The 23,627-nt window shown below is 35.0% G+C and overlaps 1 protein-coding gene across 1 annotated transcript in view; it reads left to right on the top strand.

Moving 5' to 3' along the window:
- Positions 1 to 9,591: 9,591 nt before the first annotated feature.
- Positions 9,592 to 23,627, top strand: part of LOC143247198 (sodium/potassium-transporting ATPase subunit beta-like) — an 88,806-nt gene continuing 74,770 nt past the window's right edge. Inside the window, exon 1 of the mRNA XM_076494866.1 lies at positions 9,592 to 9,774. The gene's annotated coding sequence lies outside the window, so the exon portion shown is untranslated. The remainder of the gene's footprint in view (positions 9,775 to 23,627) is intronic.

Raw genomic sequence — 23,627 nt, 5'->3', positions numbered from 1 at the left:
CATAGCATAATACAAAAGCCAGCAAACAAAATAAGCAAAAATTGGGAATTTAAAAATCTGCAAATAGGAAGCATAGAAAAAGAGAAAACAAGGTTTGACATACTATAGACATTATTTACTCAAACTACAATCTATATTTTAACTTCATAAAATGTAATTCTGAGTAACGGCATGGAGCCAAGTTAGGAGGTTGTAGTTTAAATAAATGATATCTGCAGTATCTACAGCCTTGTTTCCTTACTTTTTTATGATTCCTATTTCCAGGTTTTAAAATTCCCAGGTTATATTATTTTGTTGATAAATATTTAACATCTGTATATAAGAGATTTAAAATAAAATAAGTAGTAAGAGATATTCGGAAATATTTGCTTAACTATGGACGTAAGTCAATATGTTATATTTTGAAACGTGAATAAAACTTCGTCTTTTCACCATCAGATGATAGGCACATGTAGACCACTTTCAACAATATAGCTACAATCGAACTTTTGTCCATAATTTAAGTACACCCTACTCCCTCCTTTTTTATATAAAAGAGAAAAATAAATATTTTATTTTTGAAAAAGAAAATAAAGAAGAAGAGTGCCGAAGAAGGAAAGTAAAAATAAATGTGACGTAATTTCTGCACAGGTTGGAAGAGAGTTTGGGATCATTATCTTTTTGGCAGTAAGATCTTTTACCAATAACATGCAAACTGCAGAGTATATCATGATGGATCGATATTTGATAGCACTTGCTGGTCCATTGTTTCATTTGCTTCATAAACAACTACAAGTGACATTCCTAGAGGCTCTAGCATGGCCAATGGATTAGAGCACTAGACTTGTAATCTAAAGGTTGTGAGTTTGAATCCCTATCAAACCAAACATTCTCGCCCTTTCAGCCATGGTGGCGTTCTAATGTGACAGTCAATTCCATCATTCGTTGGTAAAAGTGTAATGTAAGAGTTGGTGATGGGTGGGGATGCCTAGCTGCCTTTTTACACTACTAAATTAGGGACAGCTAACTCAAATAGCCCTGGTTTATCTTTGCGAGAAATTCAGAAACCAAATTAAACAAAATTTATAATTACGTCATAGGCGTCACCTGATACCAGCAGGGAATAATTCGCTAAAATTATAAAAAAACAAAAACAACACAAGAATAAAATAAAAGTAACAAAATAAAAACAAAACTTAAGAACACTAGTATTGACATTTTATATTAAAAGAAACGTGAATAAATAAACGAATTAATTCCCCCAACGTGATTTTGCTATAAGAAAAACACACACACGCATGCACACTAAACGAGTTAAATTAATATTTTTTTCTAAAATTGAGTTTTTTTTTAAGCTAGAATGAATTTTTTGTTGTTAAGCAACAAGTTACACAATGAGCTATATGTCGTCTGCCCATCACGAGTATTGAAGCTCGTTTCCTAACATTGTAAGTCCGTAGACATACACTTGTGGACTAATTGACATAAAGTAAAGGAAAGTAAACGTTTGCTACACATACATACAAAGAGTTTTAAAATTAAGTTATTTTAACAACAAAAGAAAACAACAACTCAATTACCAATATTTTATCGTTTTACTTATCGGTCTTAGTTTTTAAATATATCAGTTCATTGTTAATTTAAGATATATATTAAAAGAAAAAAAAGCTTTTTTCTCGTGAATAAAAACATCACTTATTGTTTTCTATTATAAATAAAGATATACATGTGCGAATTATTTTCCCCAGTGGTACAACAGTAAGTGTGTGTGTGTTTTGTTTGAGTAAAGCAACATCGGGCTATCTACTGAGTCTACCGACAACAATAAGTCTATGGATTTTACCTCATAACGGCTGGTATGGGTGTTAACACTTTTATGGCCCAGCATGGCCAAGTACTTATGACACTCGACTCGTAATCTGAGGGTCGCGAGTTCGAATCCTATCCACATCAAACATGCTCATCCTTTCGGCCGTGGGGGTGTTATAATGTTATGGTTAATCCCACTATTCGTTGATTAAAGAGTATCCCAAGCATTGGAGGTAGATGATGATAACTAGCTGCTTTCCCTCTAGTCTTGCACTGCTAAATTAAGGACAGCTAGCGCAGAGAGTTCTCGTGTACCTTTGCGCGAAATTAAAAAGCAAACAAACAAAACACTTTTGCTAAGAAAACAGAGAACGACGTTTCGACTTTCTTAGGTCAAACTTTCGCTTTGTTGACCTGAAGATGACCTAAGAAGGTCGAAACATTGTTCTCTGCTTTATTAGTAAAAATGTTAATACCCATACCAGCCATTCTGAGATACATTTTTACTTCAAGTGAATTTCTCGTCATCATGAAGTATATGGATTTACAACGCTAGAAACCGGTTTTCGATACCCATGATGGTCACAGCACAGATAGCCTTTTGTGTAGCTTTGTGACTAACTACAAAAACAAAAACAAATTCTTAAAGGTTACCATTAATAGTTCACTCTAGTTATAATCTTAATTTTTTATTTTTTTTTTTTTGATTGCAGATGTTACTTCTCACATCGGTAAGGGTAGATTGTTCATTTAAAGTAGCTTATACATTAAAATCTAATTTTCAAACTTAAAATGTAAACTAAGAACCAGGTTTTCTATATGCATAGGACTTAAGTTATCAGCATCTTTCACTTGAAAGAGTGAACTAGAAACTTATATGGTCTTCCTATAATTGATGGATCTCTCTTTGCCCTTGGCAGTTTTCAATACAGTCTACAACACGTAAACTTGGCTTGAGTCAGAAAAATAGAAAAGAGTGTTTGTGTTTTCTTACAGCAAAACCACATCGGGCTATCTGCTGAACCCACCAAGGGAAATCGAACCCCTGATTTTCGCGTTGTAACTTCCGGAGACATACCGCTGTACTAGCGGGGGGCGTAGAAAAGAGCGAGAGAGAGTTTAAAGCGTTTCACAAACGAACGAATCAAGAAATAAATCCTGTTACAACTTGAGCTGTAGATTTTATTCATATTTCTAAACACTCGAAGTTTTTTCTTTTTAGTATAAAATTCTTTGTTGAGAAAGTCTACAAATGGTGCGACATTACAAATAATTTTAATTTGTAATTGTTATATTAATGGATTTTCTACACAAAAGAAAACAAACAAAAACAGATAACGCTTAAAATAGTGAAATACACTTTAAGAACGAAAAAAAAGCCAGATAAACATTAAACAAAATATTCTAACACTTTACCCTTACCCGCCTGTTTTTAAACCCATTTATCTGTTTATTAAGTAGCTATTTCGAATGCTCACTGAAGTGAAGTGCAAATTCAAAGTTCCCTGAATTACTATTTACAGGGCCCGACATTGCCAGGTGGTTAAGGCATTCGGCTCGTAATCAGAGGGTTGCAGATTCGAATCCCCGTCACACCAAACATGTTCGCCCTTTCAGCCGTGGGGGCATTATAATGTGACGGTCAATCCCACTATTCTTCGGTAAAAGAGTAACCCAAGAATTGGCGGTGGGTGGTGATGACTGGCTGCCTTCTCTCTAGTCTTATACTGCTAAATTAGGGACGGATAGCGCAGATAGCCCTTGTGTAGCTTTGAGCAAAATTCAAAACAAACTAAAATACGTAACTCCACATGGTCTTAATGAGCCTCCATATCAATTCTGGTGAAGATCCGTTTACACCCTGCGAAGTAGTTACATGGATATACAACAGACATCAGACAGTACTATTATATTTATATAGATGTTCAGGATCAGATAAGTCATATGTTGCGCTAAAAAACGTATGATGGGAAAAACAATTGTGAATGGTCACTTGTTTCAGAAGAACTTGGTTCATAAGTGGCAGCAAAGACGATCCCTACATTTTCATGTAAACGAGTGTTTTATTCAGATGGTAAGATAAAGAAGCCAGTCTTAGTAAATATGAATAAAAGGTACGAATCATAGCCTTTTTTATTTCGTGTTTTCAAATTTTGTTACTCTGAAATCTTATTTGAAGATGGAAAATCAAGTAGCTTAATCGGTTTGATTTCCTTGAAAATTCCACAACCAGCTTAATTTACTGGAAATATTCAGAAATATTTTAATTATCTTAAGAATGAACTCCAAGGAAACTTGTTTTACAGGAACTTAAACGTTTAATCTCACAGACCAAAGAATCAGGTCAGAAACCTCTATGATTGACGTCTAACCATCTGTAGTTTTTAAATATTGACCAGAGGGAAGAGTACCGTCTTTAAACGTGTCGAGAGACAGCACTGGTCCTTTTATCTCTATCTTTTTTTTTAACATTTTAAAGAACCTATTAAAAAAAATATTGAATTAGGAGAGCAGCGCACTCAAAATAAGGTCATATTATAAAAGCAGCCATTTTTAATTCATAGTATAAGCGTAAAAACGTTCGTAAAATAACAGCAAATATCTATTAAATCTATAAAATAAGGAATATGTATTAAATTATTACTCAAATTACTATTCCGAGTTCTACATCTAAAGAAAAGCCAAACTGCTTTCTATGATTGAATGAAGATGTAGCCCAAAGGTGTTTTGCAAGCTTTAATGTGTGACCAGATTTTATTCGCCCAAGCTCCTGGGCAGTTGCCCCTTTTCTCCCTCCCTCTATCGGTGGATCTGGCCATTTCAAGGGCTATATCGGCTTTTTGAGTCGAAAACGGGATTTAATCTTAATCCTATAATGCGTTCAATTCCCAGATCATCTGAAAAGTAGTCGGTTACGCAAACTACAGGTCATAGGCCACAGCCGGCCTAATACAGGCTTGAAATGGTTATGATTAATTACTACTAGTTTAAAATCATTGATTGATTTTTCTTCAGCTGCGTTACAGTTTTATATTATTTTGTTAATGCTCATCGGAAACTACTTTATAACATATAAACAGACGCTTTCTGAACCTCACTTTAAATCACTAAGTGCCTAAAGGTTCACGTTAGATTATCGCAACTTGTACATTTAATTTGATAGTGAGAAGCTCCCACAAATATTCAATAAACAGATATTGCAAAAGAAACACACAGGGGCATACGTTATTACTATAGGTCTTTTTTTTTTTTTTTTTTTTTTTTTAAATTTCGCACATAGCTACACGAGGGCTATCCGCGCTACCAGTCTTTTATTTAGCAGTTTAAAACTAGAGGAAAGGCTACAAGTTATCACCACCCCACCGCCAATTTTTGGGCTACTCTTTTACCGAACAATAGTGGGATTAACTGTCACATTATAACACTCCACGGGTTAAGTTACGGGTCAGCGGTAAGTTCACGTTAAAATCAGGGGTTATATTCCCCGCAGTGAGAAGATAGCCACTGATGCGTTTTTGTACTAAATAAAAATTAATAACTTTTTTGAGGATATTGCAATAGTCAACTTGTAACTCGTGTTTGTTAAATAAAAATATATAGCAGAGACATGGGTGGTGATGACTAGCTGCCTTCCCTCTAGTCTTTACACTGCTGAATTAGGGACGGCTATCCCTCGTGTTGTTTTGCGCGAAATTAAAACAAAACAAAAAAACAGTTTGAATCGTTAAGGTGTCTTAATAGGTGTTTACTAGAGAGGTAACTCTTTAACTTTGTTCATAAAGCACTTTCTTAACGATCACAGATTCGATCGAGTCCACGAGCAAGCCCAGGATAATCACGGGAGCGATTTTCACAAAGATAGTCTATAATGAAAAGCATGTTATATATATATATATATAAAAGGACAGAATATTTGGTTTAATTTTGTGGTTTTAGTCAATTTCATTTTCAAGTTAGGAAATAAAAATACTTATCCTTAGCAAGTTACTTTTTAAGAACAAAAGCAATCACACCAGGTGTAAGTCTCACGTAAAGAAAGTGCTTTACCCACAGAAATAAGAGTGAACTCTTTATTTTCTAATAATAAGATACTTTTAATAACCATGTCTAGGTGGTTAGGGAGCTCGACTCGCAATCTACGTGTCATGAGTTTGAATATCCATCTCATCAAACATATTCGTCCTCACTTCGTAAGGCGATATAATGTGATTTTAAATCCCTCTATTCGTTGGTAAAAAGAGTAGCCCAAGAGTTGGGGGCGGATGGTGTTCACTAGCTACATTACCTCTTGTATATCACTGTTAAACTAGGAACTACTAATACGGATAGTTGCCTAGCAGTTTTGCGTGGAATTCAAAACAAACGAACAAAATAATCTCAATTGTGCAGCAATTGTCTCCTGGTGTTGCAGTTTTACACGGCCTGTGATAGAACCTGGTATCATCCATCTATGTAATGTATAGTGGTAAGACAGATTTCGATGAACTAATCTACTAAATGTATTTTGTTACACATCGATACTTTACTACCTCTGTAATTCTAACAACATAATCAGAGAGAGAAGACGTTCTGAGCTCTCAATATTTTTTCATTTAAATTGCAATTAATATTCTTTATAATATCCTAAAAATGTTAGAATACAATTGTCAACTTGGGTTCAGTTTACTTACCTTCTACCATTTTATTAAAAATTATTTATTGTCTTGTAATGCTACCGATGTGAAAAGTTAGGGAATAATTCGTTACTGGTTGATTTTTTGTTTGTTTTTGAATTTCGTGCAAAGCTACTCGAGAGCTATCTGCGCTAGCCGTCCCTAATTTAGCAATGTAAGACTAGAGAGAAGACAGCTAGTCATCATCAACCACCGCCAACTCTTGAGCTACTCTTTTACCAACGAATAGTGGGATTGACCGTCACATTATAACACCCCCACGGCTGAGTGTGCGAGCATGTTTAATGCGAACAGGATTCGAACCAGCGACCCTCGGATTACGAGTCGAACGCCTTAACACACTTGGCCATGCCGGGCCAATATTGATTGATTTACATCTGGCTATTCCAGGCCATAGAAGAGATTGCTGGTACACCGTAAGTCGTTTTTAACTTTAATTAAGATGTTAATAATGACACACTTTAGGAATTAAAATTATATAATAAAAGAAAAAAAGTTACTAGTACGTTTGGATCATTTAAAATTTAAAGGTAAGTAGCATGTTTCGGTTTATTTTTATTATATTGATAATACGTTTCATAATTGTAATACTAATAGCAAAAACTGCTGAATTAGGCTTATGCTTGTTAGTCTTGTTAGCGTAGTGACGTGCAGGTAGCGTTACATAGTATTAATTTCTTAGAAATCACATTTCCAGTGACGCGGATTTAAACTTTTTTTTTTTTTTTCCAGTGATTTATTTCATACTAATGGGCTCTCGAAGGATGCACCATGAGTAATTAGCCAATTGTGTAGCATTGTATTTAATACAAAATTGACCAGAGTTTATGCTGATAGTTAGGCCTATTCGTTAAAGGTTAAAATACTACCTTCCAAGAAGACATCGAAACGAATATCAATATTAGGCTTTTTTATTTACATTAAAACTTTGTCGTAAAAGGACACAGAAGAATAATGACAATAAAGAATTGCATACAATTAAAATAAATTAAATAACATAAAAATTGAAGTTGTTTTTAACCTGTGCAGAGTGGTTGGAAAATAGGGTCTCCATGCTGCGTTGATTGCGCCCGAATGGGTAAGATTATAATTTGAAGTGAAAAAGCCCCCCGCTAGTACAGTGGTATGTCTCTGAATTTACAACGCTAAAATTAGGGGTTTGATCCCCTCGGTGGGCTCAGTAGATAGCCCGATATGGCTTTGCTATATGAAAACACACACACACTTAAGTGAAAAAGTAAGAGTTCCTGAGCTAAAAACAAACAGTATGTAACTATAATTATTTTGATCTTGGCTATCGATAAATAATAATAATAATAAATTATTTAATGTAGTTGATTTTCAGGTGTAGATGAAAAATTAATGACATAGGTGAAAGTTTAGGCCTAAGTGTCGTCGAAGTTTGTTGTGAATTTCGCGCAAATTTAATTTAGCAGTAAAGATTAGAGGGAAAGCATGTAGTCATTGCCACCCACCGCCAACTCTTGGGCTATTTTTTTTACCAACGAATAAAGGGATTGATTTTGAAATGTAACGCCCCACAGCTGAAAGGGCGAGCATGTATGATGTAACGAGAATTCGAATTCGTGACCCTCAGATTACGAGTCGGGCGTCCTGAGGACCTCTCCATGTTGGGCCTCACTCAGAAACCTAACGTTCTATCACAAGGGCAACCCGCGTTTTCAAATTACAGAAATAAACAACTAGCTATAGAATTATAAACAGAAAACTGATTCTATAAAGTGTCTTTAACTATGAGTGTAATTAACATCGGAAAAAAAAAAAAAGCTCACACACATATTTCTGTATCTTTTTATTTGTGAAATTTTGGCATTTTTTACATTCATTAAGCCTGAGCTTCTCCGACTTGTTTCTTAACTACTTCGCATGTTTCCAATTCCAATTCAATGTTTCGTTAATATTTTGTATTTATTCCTTCACTCAAGCCCTCTAGCGGCTCAGCGGAAATCTAAAGACTGATGATGTTAAAAACATTTTGTACCTTTGTACATGATGGAGAACAAGGAATTAAATATTTGAGTCTAATGTTTGTTTGTATACATGCAGATGTTACTGAAGTTTCTAGATGTTTTAAACTCTTTTCAGTTGTTTGAGTTCGCAGTTAATGTTTTTGTTTACTTGTATATCTTTGATACTCCAATTCAATATTTGATCTTCTATTAAGATTTTATACAAGCTGGATGGAGTAGCCACACTGGACGGAAGTTATGTAAATTCATGATTGATGAAAGTTTGTCTCAGGGAAAGAAAAGTTGTTTTCCTTATATGGAATTGTAAAACAACAACAACAACAAAAAACACACACGAAAAGTTGCTTTGCAAATCACAACATGTGAAACCACAACTTTGCATATATCGTCATGAGAAATTTGGTAAAGATCTATCAGCAGTAGGTGAGGTAGTGATAAAAAACGTAAACATTTTAATAAAACTGTAAAACATCAAACTGGAAACTTGTACGTACCTCAGAGTGAACCTAATAAACCTACATCATACGAAGTAGTTACATGGACATACAATAAACAGTGCTATTATATTTATGTTTTCTCTTTCAATCTAATATTTTATCCAATAGACGTAAAACCGCATCTTTTTACTTACGCATTTTTTTACATTTTTAAAACTTCAGATTTTTTATCTCATTCTTTTATATTTCATGTTTCAATGTAATGTTTCGCTTAGCTTTAATATTTTGTATCTAGTCCTTCAAATTAATATTTTGTTCATCGTTATTTGTTATAATTTTTAAAATTAAATTTGTCGTTTTATTTTGTGTTATTATTTTTGCAGCGAAATTAAAGTATTTTTACTGTAACGTTATTTTGTTCGTATTACTGTTGACAGTTTTATATCATCAAACTAAGAAAAATGTGTCCGTATGTCTGTAAGTACGTAAACGATACATCCAAGTTTCAGATATCGAAATACCTACGAGTTGCAGTCACTAAGGGTATAATGATAAGAAAAAAAAAATCTGTGAAGAGGAATGCCTGGAAAGATTAGGCTTAAGCTTTAGAGAGAGGTCTGGGTTCACCCTCTTCCTGTTCACTGTGTATTTGTAAAACGGTTTCGACATCTAACATAGTGACGTACTCGAGAAAGAGGTGGCGTTCTTGTCTGAGCCTTTCGTCGTCTCGTATGGATGCGGTTTAGCGTTTCTCTTATGCTGCGCGTCTACGAAGTAAGTATAGAGCTCGGGAGCCGCGGAGGTGCTCGATTTTTTCAGTGTTCGTCTCCATCTGAAGATTGAGGTGTTACCGTAGCAACCATCGAGCTTCAATTACCCTAGCAGGTGAGTGGTTCCATATAAAAACAGGTCTATATATTTCAACATACATCAAAATATATTTAACAGTAAGTACAGCTACAATTTTATCGCAGCGGTGTTGTTTTAGACGGGTCATTCATTATATAAGAAAGTGTTGTCCAAAGAAGACCTTAAATAGATTGACGCACTTGCATCAATCATTAAGTGAGGTAGTAACATTGTAAGTTATGAAACATATCGGTACATGAACTTGCTTCTTAAGGTAAGCTTGTATTGTTTTATGGTGTTTTAGTGGGACTCTATCACACAGGAAAAAAAAAAAAGACAGAATTCACGATATGTATAGCTAGCTAAAAACGTTTTATAAGATATAAACAGTTTATTCAAAATAGAACAAAAATATAGAAAATAAGTCGTTTCTCGCTCTTTGCCACGATAATATAAGAGCTCACCACACTTGCTTTATCTTCCTTGTATTTTTACAGCATATTCATTCGTTTTTGTTTTATTTTCTGTTTTAAACAACCATCACTGTCATGTAGTGCCGAAGTAATGTTGTCACAATGTTAAACGCAAACGGAAGTTGAATTTAATAGATCGTAATAAGAGCTGCTATTATGTAAGATCATTAATATTAACAAGAAAATACGTTTTTATGAAACTTTTAAGAAACACGAGTGTATTAATATTTGAACTGTTAGGCATATCGACGTAAATATTTATGTCAATAAGTTTATTGGGTCTGTGGAGTATTAAACATAATATTAGAGATATATGACGCAACAGAACTGTGAAACTTGTTTTTATAAACAGCTTAATAAAAATAACTACCTAGAAATAGACTAATGGAGTTATGTTTACAATATGGTAATCATTTTAACACAAAAACTTATAGAACAGATGTTTACAAATACACGAGTAGGGTTAGTAACTAAAATGTTCGATTGAGGTGACCTCCAGTGGTATGACGGTATGTCTGGCGGCTTACACCACTAGAAACCGGGTTTCGATACCCCTTGTGGGCAGAGAACCGCTAGCCTATTTTGTAGCTTTGTACTTAATTCCAAACAATCAATGAATATTTTGAGATAGAAAAAAACAATAATTTAGGAACTTAAAGCTGAGATTTATAAATTACTAACGCAGTATTATTACGACAAAAAACTAGGGATACCACGTTTAGAGAAACGTGAAATAGATATTGACCTTCTAGCTACAACCTTCGAAGAAACTTATGGAATTGTAAGTTCACAAAATAAATTACAGGGCAAACAAAACAAAAAGACATACGAAATCATCAAGTGGAAACAAATTTATTCGATGAAACCTCAGAAAGTTAAAAACGAGCATGTTTGTTATTGTAAATACAAATAAAAACTTTGGATAAGAATTACAAACGAAAAAAATCTATAAACTATGGGGTACAAACACAATTCCGTAGTTGCTAAGAAGAACGAACACACGTGGTACAAGTGGTACAGATTTTGTCTGTTCGGTTTTACGAACTAAGGATTCAGTCTGATGTCACAAATGAATACAATTCCACATGTTAAGTTTCACGAAATACGATACTTATATTTAGTACTTTAATGAATACACAAACTTTACAGCGTTGGACTAACTGATGGACTCAATAACCAACCAACAGCGCCATCTACTCTTGCCTACAGAAGTATTATTCAAAACTTCCAGACTTCGATACATTACGTCAAAAACAAACAGGCAATACAACTAAAAACATAGATTGCTATTAAGCACAAAGGACTGCCTGTGCTCTGCTCCAAGGGGTTAAGAAACGCATAGGAAAAATAAAATTAGATAAGCAGTATTTTGAGTCGGATACGACGAAACATTTCGGATCAAAGATGACATCGACGAACATTGAGAGTAAAACGTATATATTTGGACGTATAAATTTTTTCTTCTAAACAACGTTTCTGTACTGAATACTTTCTTGTGTTTTACTATCTTGGAAGTGCTTGTAATGACGGAGTGTATTTTATTATATAGTAAAACAAAGTTTTATTCTATATGCTTGTGCTTGTTCGTTTAAAATTGATCCACTTGTTGTAAGTGTACGATACCATTCGCTTAAGCAGGTCTGTTACATCTATTACCTGTTTTCGTTTTGATTCCGTAATTGTTGTATTAAAAGGAATATAGTGGAAAACAAAACATCTGTAGTTAACATAATTCTTATAACACGTTTTATGTCCGTTATAGGTCTGGCATGGCCAGGTGGTTAAGGCACTTGATTCGTAATCTGAGGGTCGCGAGTTTTTATCCCCGTCACACCAAACATGCATGGCCTTTCAGCTATGTGAGCGTTATAATGTTACAGAAAATCCCACTATTTTGTGTTAAAAGAGTAGCCCAAGAGTTGGCGGTGGGTGGTGATGACTGGCTGCCTTCCCTCTAGTCTTATACTGCTAAATTAGGGACGGATAGCGCAGATAGCTCTTGTGTAGCTGTGAGCAAAATTCAAAACAAACTAAAATACCCTTTGTTTAATTAATTTTTATAGTTTATGACGAATGTATATAAATTTTACGTACTTATTTGCATAAAACCTTTAGTATGTACGAATGATCTGCTTGTATAATAATAAAGCAGTATGTGTCGACAGACATGTTTAATATGTTACATTTTTTAGACCATTATGAAATATCGACCATTCGATCTGGATACTACCAAAGTTAGACGCATGTCACAGTTCTACCATAGGAATAACATTAAAATAGTAAGAATGTCAAACGATATAGAACAAAAGGATGGAACCTGTAAAATAAAGGAGCTTACAATTAATTCCACGAGAACCATAAAACTCGTGAAGAGCGTTTAGGAAAACAGCAAGAAGTTCCACAACCACATCTTAAGCCAATCCAGAGAAACGTTCTCATTTTAAAAAGGTTAAGGTAACGAAAGAGAACCTTCCAATTATACAAAAATCTAATTGTATTGATGCTGGCCATATTTCCTGCTACAGTTAATAGAATAATAATTAAGGATTTCAATTTAATGAAGGCTTAGAGCTTCCAGTCCCATCTCGAAATCAAGTAAACTGAAATCACTGAATTTCAAATTCCCTAATGTACTTCTGTTAGACCACTGACTTGTTTAATTGCGTAAATTTGGTTGAGAAACCTGTGAAAATGTTGTCAGTATGTGTGATATAAAATTAATCTCGTTGTCTTTTCCAGAAAGTTGTTGCAACATAAATTGTGGGTTAAAGTAACAATGTTTATACTGGTTGTTAGACAGAGCACACTCGGTGTACTTGTCAAATGCAACTTATCTCAATAACGAGTTGATAAAAATAGAGATTATTATGAGAAAAGCGTTGTCTAAGTAATAGTAATCCATAACAAATATTAGATTCCTGAATTGATAGTTACACATAACAAGGATGAAGATATGAAATGTAAGAAAAGCGTTGTGAGAGTTCGTAATAGACTATAACAAAGATTAAAGTATAGAAAATTAGAAAAATTGTTATGAGAGTTCATAAGAATCTATAAAAAACAAAAATATGGAATATGTGGTTTTTATAAAGTCTTTTTCAGAGCTGAGAGAAATAAAAATAAAAGTAGGTGAAATATGGCATATAAATATTTATTACAAGATCGATGTCATAGCTTATGGTAATCATAACAACGGTGAAAATATCACAGTTACATTTATTGGAAAATCGATGTCATAGTTTATGGTAATTTATAACAGAGATGAAAGTATGGCATAAATATTTATTAAAAATCGAAGTCACAGTTTGTGGTAATCTGTAACTAAAGTGAAAATATATTTATAAGAAAATATATGTATTTTACTTTATGGTAATCTGTAACGTGTTTTCGTGGAGCGTTTTGTGAGATGCGTTAATTTTCAAATCCCTAGTTAAAGAAAATGTCTTACTACTTTTAAATTGCCAATTTAATTAATGTGGACTAGAGTGTGCATACTTTACGACGTTAATGTGACACATTGTAGCAAATGCAAACAGAATATGCTAGTTTCTTCGTGAAGTTTCAATTCTTAATAGTAATTGTACGTACGTTCAACAAAACTCATGAACTTTTTTTCGTGTTTTCGGTGTTTAAGCACATAGTTGTTGTTCACGTAAAAATTTTACCTCTTACTAAGTCCTCTTTTAACACACATGAACTCTCTCCCGGTTGGAGATTTGTTTGTTTTAGGACAAACCTAAACAACAGGCTATCTGCACTGTGCTTAGCACAAGAATCGAACTTTGAGGTTTAGCGTTATAAACCCTCAAGTCAGAATAAGCTGTCGTTTGTTATGAAGCACAAAGCTACTCAATAGGCTATTTGTTTGCACCCAAGACGGATCGGGCCCGGCATGGCCCAGCGCGTTAAGGCGTGTACTTCGTAATCTGAGGGTCGCGGGTTCGCGCCCGAGTCGCGCCAAACATGCTCGCCCTCCCAGCCGTGGGGGCGTTATAATGTTGCGGTCAATCCCACTTTTCGTTGGTAAAAGAGTAGCCCAAGAGTTGGCGGTGGGTGGTGATGACTAGCTGCCTTCCCTCTAGTCTTACACTGCTAAATTAGGGACGGCTAGCACAGATAGCCCTCGAGTAGCTTTGTGCGAAATTCCAAAACAAACAAACAAACCAAGACGGATACTGAAACCCGAATCTTAGAGTCATAAGCCTTCAGACTTGCCATTGTTGCCGTTGCTATTCAGGGGAGCTTTAGAAATAATATGTTTGCAGTTCTGGAACTTAAGTCCAGGTTGCAAACGAAATTATATGTATATATACTAGAGAGGTGTCGTCTGTAACTTGTGTTTCTAGCAAATTTTGGGAATCACTGAACAACAGACAAAGGTTAGTGTCCGATAATGTTACAAGTTGAACAGTAGACAAAGGTTAGTGTCCGATAATGTTACAAGTTGAACAGTAGACAAAGGTTAGTGTCTGATAATGTTACAAGTTGAACAGTAGACAAAAGTTAGTGTCTGATAATGTTACAAGTTGAACAGTAGACAAAAGTTAGTGTCTGATAATGTTACAAGTTGAACCATATTGAAACATAAAAGGTATTTATTTAAACACCTTTTTAAATAAATTACTTTTGTAGTGTTTGACACAATACCTTTAATAATGTGAACAGATAATTGTTTAAAATTGAACCAGAACTTTTTTAATATCTATTAAATCTCGTTGTTAGTATTAAACCTTTTTGTTAATGGTAATTAAATTCGTTATGTAGTAGTTAATAACCAACACCATCTCTGTTTAATATTTAGTGAGCTCATATATTAATATATAATAAAATCTTTGTGTTAAAATACATTAATTCTTATCCTTTTTAATGTTTAATGTTATTCATTTATTAATATTTGAGGCATTTGATGTCTTTCTTGAGATATTTTAAAGAAGAGAGGTTTGGTTTTTGTACTCTGTAAGTTATTGACGATTATAAGCGACTCTCTTGAAGGGTGTGTCTCAAACAAGCGACACAATCGTCAATGTCCGATCCTGTGAATAGGTAGATATTTAATCTTATATGCATCTTAACCAGTGCGGTCCACCGTGAGATGTGGCTGACGTATTGCCTGACGTTGAAGCGTGAATATATGTTTAGCTTTCCGATTTATAGATGCTTTTAAAATAACCCAGTGTGTTGAAAGTAAGCCTTATTTAGTGAGCGAGTTATATATGGAAACAGTGTGTTGATGTGACACTTAAATATATGATAAAAGCTTTAAAAATTTATTGTGCGTAATACGTGAACCATCTGGACGTACATCCGGTCACTGTAAATGTTTATATATTCGTAACAGCGTGAGAAACTGTGGTTTTTAGTAAAGTCATTCTAATAGTATCATTAAACCTTGACTACAAGTTTAGCCCAAGAAAAAGCAAACTGTTTTCCCTCCCCTTCGTAGTGAGGGATACATAGTATTTTAATACCTTAGAGTATCTTTATTCCACTTTTAAGGATCAAACGTGAACATTGGAAATAACACATTGTTTGACGTGCTCAGCTTGCTACAATTTCAACAGACAGGTGTCATATTCGTGCCTTTTGCTTTCTTTTCGAATTGACAGGGATCAAAGGTAAAAATATTTCACAACGTTAGGGCTTCGGGTCTGCCATTCTTTTATATTTTGGCCACCCTGTAGAAGTCTTCACCAAAGTATACCTTGCGACAGTCCTCAGAGACCACTCAGTAAAAGTCTTCGCCACAGGATACCTTGCGACGGTCATCACTACAAGAGACGATTTACGATATTTACGACTTTAAAGGGACCAAAGATGAAACTGTTTCGCGGAATAACAGCTTTTGGCTAGTCATTCCTCTACGTTTCGACCAATCTAGGTAAAAACTTTCCACGAGACATCTTCACTGACTAGCGCAGGTATAATTTCTTTTGCTTCTAAAGAGGTGAAAGGTGAAACATTTCACACTTTAGAGAAGGCGGAGCTTTGTAATTAAAGACATTGTCTGCTTGCATGCAGGTTCCAAGAGATTGTCACGAATAGTATTTTTTTTTTTTTCACACTGTGTCGTAGAAGGAGTTTTATTTGTCCATACACTACTGCTATAGAGTCATTGGTGCTTAGAAAAGAAACTATTAACAATGAATATATTAAAGCAAGTGGTACGATTTACATATTTTATTCTGATAGCGTAAATATGCTGGAGATGGTACAATGGTGTGGGAAATATTTCAGAGGCAGAGATTAGGTCTGATTTATTTGGAAGAGCGAAGTGTTGTTGGTAGTCATGTCTGCTACTCGCTGCTGCATATTCACGCCCACGAACAGAATTATTTCAAGACTATAATCCAATGATCACCATTGTGCAATGCACTGTTCAAAATGCATTACAATAACTTTGTTTTACTCTTTTGTCTGCACAGATATAAACTCAGATCAGAACACTCGAGACGAGAATAAACCTGAGCCTGTATCTATAAATCAGTTGCACACCATACTTGTTCATGCAGTCTACAAATGACAACTCCCATTACTTTGTTGAGTCTGTACTGTTATCGCTGTGTAACGTTCGCCAACCAGATAGTTGATGGATTTTAGTAGAAATAGATAGATAGAATACAATTAGATAGAAAGAGAGGGAGATAACTAGTTAGACAGACAGATAGGAAGAAAAATGTACGAAAAATATTGAGCAACAAAACGGATAGACGGATAGTTAGGCGGACACACATAGAAACAGACAGTGAGACAGAGATAGGTAGGAAGACAGGTGGAGATAGACAGAGTGAAAGATGGACAGAAAGAAATTTAGAAATAAAACATTGATAGACATGTAGAGAAATAGAATAACAAATATTTAGAAAGAAGATAGACAGATAAACAATTAAATAAGTGGGTTTGGTTTGTTTTGAATTTCGCGCAAAGCTACTCGAGGGCTATCTGCGCTAGCCGTATCTAATTTAGGAGTGTAAGACTAGAGGGAAGGCAGCTAGTCGTCACCACCCACCGCCAACGCTTTGGCTACTCTTTTACCGAAGAATAGTGGGATTGACCGTCACATATAACTCTCTCACGACTGAAAGGGCGAGCATGTTTGGTGTGATGGGGATTCGAACCTGCGACTCTCGGATTAGGAGTTGAGTACCTTCACCACCAGGCCATGCCAGGCCCTAAATAGATGGGCAAAAATATGTTTACAAATAAATTAGTACAGGAAGATAAACACAGAGAAACAGAAAAATAGAGAAAATGTAGAAGAAAAATATGATAGACAGATAGAGAAATAGAATAACAAATTTAGAAGGAAGAAAAGATAAACAAGTAAAGAAATGGTTAGAGAGATAGACGTACATCCCGACAGTGAGACAGATAAGCAGAAAGCTGTTTAGATAGATAGATAAGAATACATTTATAAAGAGTGATAGACAGTTAGATATAAAAGAAAGATGGACACAAAACTAAGAAATATAGACAAGCGATTAGATACATAGATAGAAAGAGAGATAGATAGATAATCAGATACATAAACAGTCAGACAAATTAATAAAGATAGATCAATAAACAGACAGACAGATAATTTTAAGCTGTAAAACATTCGATTATTAAATACTTTATACCTTTTCAGACATGAAAGTAAAACGCCCTCTTTGTCTTTTCAGAATAACTACAATGATTAATTGAAATATCAGTTTAATTCTATTTTGAATTGTAATAAAAACAATGTCAGCATTTTACACAAAAGATGTTTTGTAGTTTTTTTATTTGTCAACAGTTTCGCAAAGTTTGCATTATGCGAGTAACGTTGCGCTTTCTCGATTCTGTTAATTTAATGTTGTTGCCTGCGTTCTTCTAAACAAACTGTACTTATGTATTTTAAATATTTCGGTTTTAAGAATTTAAAAATATATACTTAGTGATTCTACAATATCTATAAAAGGAAGTTTCCCAGTGTATCATTAGTACGTATACAGATTTTCAGTGCTAAAAACCGAGTCTCGATCCCCGCGGTAGCCATATCACAATCAGCTTGTGGTGTAGCCTTAAGTTGAAAAACAACAACAACAAAAATATTCTTTGTTACATATAAGAGGAAGTTCCCCAGTGGGTCATTTACGGACTTTCAATGCTAAAATCTAAGGTTTCATTTCCGCGGTAGCCGTTGCACAGACAGCTTGTTGTGTAGCCTTAAGTTGAAAAAACAACAAGCAAGTCTCTCTTCAGTAAATGACGTTTAATAAATTGAATTTCAAAACGATCGAATAGAATTAAACTATAAAGGCAGTTCTACCGATAGGATGTTATAACATACTTTTTTTTTGTTTATTTTCGCTTTATAAAAACAACAACAATAAACGAGCGGTACATACGAACATTTTCTAAGAGTAAACATTAGAAAAAGTTTTGAAAGGAGAATATTTATATTTCATGAAATATCTCACTTGAGTTAACACTAGAATAATTCAATAGAACGTTTGACTCTGTCCATTTAATAAGTACACCGTGTGTCGTGTGATTCCTGGAGAAGTGATATCTCAAGATATTAACTGTTTGCTTGTTACTGGTTAAATTGTTTCTTTTATATACATATATGGCTTTAAACGTGTTCTAGGTCTTAACAGAAACACGGAGTTTTTGTTGTTTGTTCGCTATTAAGCCCAAGGCTACACGAAGGTCATTCTTTACTCTGCTCATCTAGAATATTGAAACCTGGTTTCAACATGAAGTTATTACACAACATTTCCGTTGACAGTTTGACTAATGAATTATTATTATTTTCAGCTTATGTATATTGAACAACACAGGTATTGTTTTGTTTTCTTCACTATATTTGTTTTGTTTTCAAATAGAACCAGGGTTAGTCTAGTGGTTAGTGTCCTAGACTGTGGATCAGAAGATCCATGGTTTTTGTCACAAAATGTTTCCAAAGATCTGAACATTTTCTATTAAATGATATTTGCGACACATCAGACACGGGTATAAGAATTAGTCCAATCGTGAATTGGACACGTACATACATATCAGTATAACTAAAACCGGACGCACGTTCATTATCGAAGTATTTTTCAAAACGTTTGTTTAAAATTTTTGTTTTTATTTTATTGAGTTGAATTTGCAACTTAAAATATTCTCCTGTGTGCAGAATTGTTTGTTTGTTTATTTTAGAGAAAAGCCACATTGAACTATCTTCTGCTTTGACCAAGGATACCGAACACCAAATTTTAACGTTATATATTTGTAGACTTACTGCTGTCCCGTTGGGGAAAGCGAAAAGAGTCCACGTAGTCTGGAGGGATTTATTACATGAAATTTAAATTACACCATTATATACGCCAGACGTTAAAATTACAAGTAGTTAAAAAGAAATCTGTCGTCACAAGTGCTGGATTGTAGTGTACGTTTGTATGACCGATTTGTTCAGTTAGGAACAAGTTATGTACATATTCATATGTATTAATGAGAGCAGTCTATAATATATATACTATATAATCGTAGAGTATTTCACCCCATTGCTTGAACTTGGAAGAAACGAACGTTAGAAACACATTAACACTGCTGCAGTCTATATTCAACATGACCTTGTAGCACTTCCACGCCAATAAGACGGGGGCCATCAGCCAAGAACTAATGGACCAGTTTAGATGTATGGTATCGTTTTTGTTTCTTTATGAGGAGTAAGCATTACTTAGGTGTTTTGTGTAGTTGTGAGTGGTCATTACTTTTCTGGGCTGCGGATCGAAAGGCCTGTTGTTCAAAACTAGAAAGCACTAAACAAGCTCTATACCTTCTGCTCAGAGTGCATTACGAAATCACACTCCATGCAGTATCCGGTTGAAACAATGAATGCACAAAAATAGATGAGTTTTTTTAAATACCGAATGAAAAACAAATTTTTGAACATTCACTGTGTGATAGTATTACTGTGTAGATGGAAGACGAATTACGGTAGTGCACTCACTGTATGATGGTATAACGATCTAGATGGAAGACGATTCATAGTAGTGTACTCACTGTATGATAGTATTATGGTCTAGATGGAAGACAAAACATGGTATTGTACTCACTGTATGATGGTATTATGGTCTAGATGGAAGACAAATCATGGTAGTGCACTTGCTGTATGATGGTATTACAGACCAGACTGAAGAGGAAACTTGGTATTATACTCTGTTTGATATGAATAGAAACTAAACGGAAGATCAGTCTTTTGAGGATCAATCTTACATACTTAGTTTTTCATACGCGAAGTCTACTTCTGATGAAACCTAATAGATCTATGCACAATTTCCAGCGTTGATTATGAGATAATTCCAGCGATAATGCTTCAGTCATGAATCACACAAAATAATAAGTTTGGAACATTATTCGCTCCTCTACATAATACTTTCTCTACTCATACTAGCCGTTTTTACATATATAATATTAGCTCTAAATATACTCTTGTTTGTTTGTTTGTTTTTTGGAATTTCGCACAAAGCTACTTGAGGGCTATCTGTGCTAGCCGTCCCTAATTTAGCAGTGTAAGACTAGAGGGAAGGCAGCTAGTCATCACCACCCACCGCCAACTCTTGGGCTACTTTTTTACCAACGAAAAGTGGGATTGACCGTCACATTATAACGCCCCCACGGCTGGGAGGGCGAGCATGTTTAGCGCGACTCGGGCGCGAACCCGCGATCCTCAGATTACGAAGCGCACGCCTTAACGCGCTAGGCCATGTCAGGCCCTAAATATACTCTTCAAAACAAGAAACGCAAAAGGGATATTTTTGTTACTTCAAAGAGAAATATATGTAATAACGTTACAAGCTCAGAGTATGTGATGTTACGTGTTAAGGCACTGATTGTCAAACCAAAATGACAATAAAAGTTGTGCACTTTGAAAACGGAGGAAAATATCGGATTTTTCGCCAAAACGCATGCGTGTCCAATAAATGTGTTTGAGAGATCTGCATGTTCTTCAAGTGCAACATGTGCAACATCCCTATAAAAGTGACGAGTTCTCGCTTTCCATAGCTCAGTGTTAAGCCACCGACACGCAATACAGTTACGCCAAGACAGGCTGAAGCACAACGCAACAACGTCATTGGTCACTTGGAAGCAGGCGAATTTCGATCAGATGTTGCCAGAGCTGTGAATCTCCACACAAGCACCATCATAAGGCTATGGAACCGTCACCAACAACATGGATCAACTCGTGACCATCCACGATCTGGCAGACCTCGTGTGACCACGCCCGCACAAGATCGCTACATCCGGTTACGTCACCTTCGGGATAGGACCACCACTGCGACGTCTACTGCCTCAACCATTCCAGGGCTGCGTACGATTTCCGATCAGACCGTACGCAACCGTCGACGAGATTCTTAGGCCCAATGTGCAACCCATCATGGTGAAGGTCAACGATGTTTTTCAACATGACAACGCCCGTCCTCACACAGCCCGACTCACCACTGTCTTCTTGAGACACCACAACATCAACGTTCTTCCCTGGCCATCCAGATCACCAGATTTAAACCCCATCGAACATCTTTGGGATGAGTTGGACCGACGTCTGCGACGGCGACAACCTCAACCGCAGACTCTACCTCAGCTTGCAGCAGCTTTGCAGGCTGAGTGGACAGCCATTCCACAGGATGTGATTCGTCATCGCTTCCATGGGCAGGAGATGCCAAGCAGTTATTGATGCTCACGGGGGGGCATACTCGTTATTGACGTTGAGTGACGTTAAACTTCACCTAGTGAGCGTGGACTTTGCCTTTGCAGACTTTGGATGTTCAGCAGTGAATGTGCAAAGTTTCACACATGTCATACAGAACTATCCGGAATAAACTTGTTAACAATGTGTCTCATATTTTGCCTTTTGCGTTTCTTTTTTTGAAGAGTATATATTCCGGCCCGGCATGGCCACGTGGTTCAGGCACTTGACTGGTAATTTGAAGGTCAAAGGTTCGAATTCCCTTCACACCCAACATGCTTTCAGCCGTGGGGGTGTTGTAATGTGCGATCAATTTCACTATGCGCTGGTAAAAGAGTAGCCCAAGAGTTGGCGGTGGGTGGTGATGAGTAGCTGCTTTCCCTCTACTCTTACACGCTAAATTAGAGAAAGCTAGCGCAGAGAACCCTATTGTAGCTTTGCGCGAAATTTCAAAAACAAATAACCAAATATATTCCACCCAGTGGCGTTTGTATGAATTAAAAGATCGGCTGAATACAACTTTAAGAGTAACTACAGATGAGACGATTATTTAGAAAAAGTGAAATAATAAAAAAAATGAAAACACATCATGAAACATGCTTTAAAGCTGTGAGTTAGATTTATTAAAATAACAGTTTTTACTGTGATAAATTTATCTAATTCTAATACATTTTCTCATGCTTGTTTATTACTTCATGGATCATTTGATACTGGAACACAGCTATATTTTTGTAGTTGCGAATACAGATAATATGTAGAAACTGTTCACTTTATTACGTGCACACACTCCACATGATTATCGGTTGGAATTATTGTTTATTAGCATGAGATTTAAAGTTCTCAACTTAAAACGTTTTAAATAAGATCGTGTCGTTGGGACTGACATATCTTCAGTTATAAATTAGTTGCACTTTGTGTGTTTTTTTGGCAAGTAATTTGGTTGAAGAGAAGTGTTACACATTTGTATTGTGTTTCTCAGTGAATTGTAATGGGTTTTGGCTGTTCAAAATTATGTTATTGCATTCTCCAGTTGATTATAATGGGTTCTTGATTTTTTAATATCACATTATTGTATTACTCGATTCTTTATAATGGGTTATAGCTTGTTTAAAATTACATTATTGTATTCTTCTGTTGATCTATCAGTAAGTTATCATTTAATATTTCATTATTGTATCCCTTTGTTGATCATATCAGTTGCTTTTTCTTTAATCTTACTCTATTGTATCCCTCTGTTGATCATATCAGTTTTTTATTCTTTAATATTACATTATTGTATCCTTCTGTTGATCATAAGAGTTATGTATTATTTAATATTACATAACTGTATCACTCTGTTGATCATATCAGTTGTTTATTCTTTAATATTACGTTATTGCATCCCTCTGTTGATCATATTAGTTGTTTATTATTAAATATTATATTATTGTATCCCTCTGTTGATCATATAAGTTGTTTGTTATTTAATATTACATTATTGTGTCCCTCTGTTGATCATATCAGTTATTTATTCTTTAATATTACATTATTGTATCCCTCCGTTAATCATATTAGATGTTTATTCTTTAATAGTACGCTATTGTATCCTTCTGTTGATCATATCAGTTGTTTATTCTTAAATATTATGTTATTGTATCTCTCTGTTGATCATATTAGTTGTTTATTCTGTAATATTACGTTATTGTATCCCTCCGTTGATCATATTAGTTGTTTATTCTTTAATA

This window comes from Tachypleus tridentatus, chromosome 3, assembly GCF_004210375.1.
Source record: "Tachypleus tridentatus isolate NWPU-2018 chromosome 3, ASM421037v1, whole genome shotgun sequence".
NCBI classification, from domain to species: domain Eukaryota; kingdom Metazoa; phylum Arthropoda; class Merostomata; order Xiphosura; family Limulidae; genus Tachypleus; species Tachypleus tridentatus.
The sequence above is the reverse complement of the archived record's forward strand: the minus strand, read 5'-3'. Positions and strand labels throughout refer to the sequence as shown.